The 3298-nt window shown below is 28.9% G+C and overlaps 1 pseudogene; it reads left to right on the top strand.

The window, feature by feature from the left end:
• The first annotated feature begins 1878 nt into the window (after nt 1–1878).
• LOC125592742 lies at nt 1879–2823 on the top strand (annotated as a pseudogene).
• The last annotated feature ends 475 nt before the right edge of the window (nt 2824–3298 follow it).

Here is a 3298-nt window from a genome sequence, read left to right as displayed (position 1 = left end):
TCTCATCATGTAAACTTTTTTCTAGAAAAAAATAAAATAAGATCAAAGGCGTATAGCCGAATATTTTCAAAAGCTTATGCAGAAAAATGATTAGATGAACAAAGATTATATATGTGCCATACATCATTGTTTTATTTTATTTTATTTCGGTTAAAAACGCAGGAATTTCGAAATTATGAAAGTTATAAATGTTGGTTAGAAACTCCAGAATTTTGAAACCATAAGATTTATAAAGTTTAAATATAACGCGGGAAGTTTTGAAACCATAAGATCTATAGAGTTTAAATAAACACGGGAAATTCTGAAACCAAAAAATTATATACTTTAAGTACAAATGATAAAGTGTCTAAGCTATAAACTTCATATTTGTATTTTCTTTTTCAAATTAAACAAAAACCCAAAACAGACCTTATGATCAAGAGTTGAGGTTATTTATATGATATGAGTACATTAGTATGATTATCTAACAAGGGTGTCCTCGTTATGTTCCTTTGTCTCGTTTTTCAGTTTTACTATTATACTATAATAGGATCAGACCTGCGCCATGCGTAGAGTAAATTAATTTATATGAAAATTATTTAAGAAAAATCGTATGGAAAAAAAAATATATTATTGATCGAATTAATCTATTTGTCTTTTAAACAATTTTTTAAAAACTTTTTTTTGTTAATTACATAATTTGCTTACTAATGAACTGATCACATTTTTAAAAAATAGGTCAAAAAATTATTTGTCGCATAAAAACCTAACGTTTAGGCCGAAGAATCTCATGTCTACTATTTGATTACAATAAAACTATGTCAGCTCGGTTTTATATCATGATTTAGCAATTTAAAATTTAATTATGGTCATGAGAAGTTTACGTTCACGTGCCAATCCTATCTATCTTCGATATTTTTCTCCTTTTTGGTCATTTTGGTTATTGCTTGATATAAATATTGATTTTTGAGTTTATTCTCATTTCTTTCTTTTATTTTGGCCTGAGATTTAGAAAATGTTTAAGATTCAAAATTATTAAAGAGATGCATACTTAGGTTAAGATCTGCGCCTTGTGCAAAATAAATACTTATTTTATATTTTTCTGCATATTATGAAATAATAAAATAATAATTATATATTAAATAACTAAGAAATCAGTTACTATTATGTAATAAATTGACATGCACATATAAATCAAATGACCGCTCATGTTTATTCGCAATCATTTTAGAATAAATAAATCAAAACAATCAATCTTATCTATCGTATATGATATATACTTAAATTTAAACGATATGAAGTATATATATATTAACATAAGCACCTATTAAAATAAAATTATTTATTTTTATGATTTTATTATCTTTGTATCTTATTATAGGAAAAAAATTAAACATTGATCACAAAAGATTATGTGAGACTTTTAACAATTTTAGTAATTTATACTCGTTTTGAAAAATTCAAAATACAACATATACAAAAAAATCTAAATTTTTAATATATGATTAACGTAATTGTGTAATTTATTTTAATAGTAAAAAATTAAAAAAAAATGATAGAAAGCATACAGATTATTAGCAAATCTTCATTATTTAAAATCATTAATTACTATATATATCATAATCACATTAGATAATTCCGTAAGTTTTATTTAAAGAAATAATATATAATAAATAGCCAACTTGCTTTAGTTAATATCATATGATATCATATAGTTGATACTAAATGTTTCTAGTAAAATATAAAAATCGAATTGGACCAACATGTTTTTCAATTTCAATGTGAAGCTGACACGTATGACTAATTAACTACCTAATTGATTGACACATAAGTAATAAGTATTTTTTAATTATTACAAAATTGAGGTTACATCTTTTCAAATGTTCCTCAATTAATATATATGGATTTTTCGCAACAGAGGAAGAAAACTGCACAATGGTCCCTCAATTTCCAGAAGCTTTCAAACCAACCTAAGTCCCTTTCCAAAAAGGTACAGCACAGAAGTTTGTACAACCTTCGGGGACAGTAACAGACCTAGGTTTCTTTTCACTCGACGATCTATCGAACCCATTACCAGACGAGGTGGACCCACTTGTAATATCCGCAGAGACAGTGATCTCACCAAGCTCGGGTTCAGAGGAACCATTAGTTCACAAGCAAATCACACTAGCGTGTTTGGAGAAGACTGACGATGGATCTTTCAAAGTGAAAGTCATGAAACAGATCTTATGGATCGAAGGAGCTAGATATGAGCTACGTGAGTTGTATGGTATCGATAACTCGACCGCACAAGATGATGATGTTGCGTCAGGGTTAGAGGATAGTGGTGACAAAGAATGTGTTATTTGCTTGACTGAACCTAAGGACACCGCCGTGATGCCTTGTAGACATTTGGTAAAAACTTCTCACTTTTCACAATAATGTCACGTTTTGGTTGAATTATCCTATGACTAACTCATGTTGTGTTTGTCTCTTGCAGTGTTTGTGCAGTGACTGCGCTAAAGAACTGAGGTTTCAGTCAAAAAAATGTCCCATTTGTCGACAACCTTTCGATGAGCTTTTAATGATTAAAGTGGAAAGTAGCAATGAACAACACTGAAAAAGAGGTTTCTTCTTTGCTTCACTCTTAAGTTTGTTTCTTTTGTCTCTTGAAAGCCTCAAATCAAATTCTTTTGCCTTTTTTACTTATACAAACCCTGTCTGATGTTTTCTCATTTCATACTCTTCACAGATTTGTTGGTTTTAGTTTCGAAAATTTGAAAGAAAAACATCAGTATTGTATATATTTCTAATGGCTTCTAGAGAAGCTCTCTATTTGTTTCTTTCTGCGTGAAGCACTCATCATTTGCTTGTGTTAATCTGTTACTAAATACAGAAGTTTGTGCAACTATGTGTTGTTTACTGGCAACCGTTGGATTTATAACCTAGAAACCAAACTTTGTAGTAACCTTAAGGGTCTGCAAGAGTTTAGATAGGCTATGTATTCCTTAATTTGGTTTTCTTTTTAACTCTTTTCGAGTAAGTAAAAAGTTTGTAAAAAAGTCATAAATGGGGACCTTCATAATTACAGAGATCCAAAAGAAAATAAAGAGATATGAAACTGAAGTTGATGAAGAACATTCAAAGAAGCTAGTTTAAAAAAAAAAATAAACTGTGTTGGTTTCTTTTGATAGAATGTTCATACTTTTGTATTTAGGAACAAAAAAAAGTTCATTTGATTGTAGTGCAGTGACCCCCTTAACAAGCAAAATTATTTCTCCCTAGACAATCTTTTTGATTCCAGGTAGTATCAGTGTATCATCTTATATCTTTTTTTTTG

This window comes from Brassica napus, chromosome C9 (assembly GCF_020379485.1).
Source record: "Brassica napus cultivar Da-Ae chromosome C9, Da-Ae, whole genome shotgun sequence".
Lineage (NCBI taxonomy): Eukaryota > Viridiplantae > Streptophyta > Magnoliopsida > Brassicales > Brassicaceae > Brassica > Brassica napus.
Note: the sequence above shows the minus strand (reverse complement) of the source record. Positions and strands in the feature narration are given on the sequence as shown.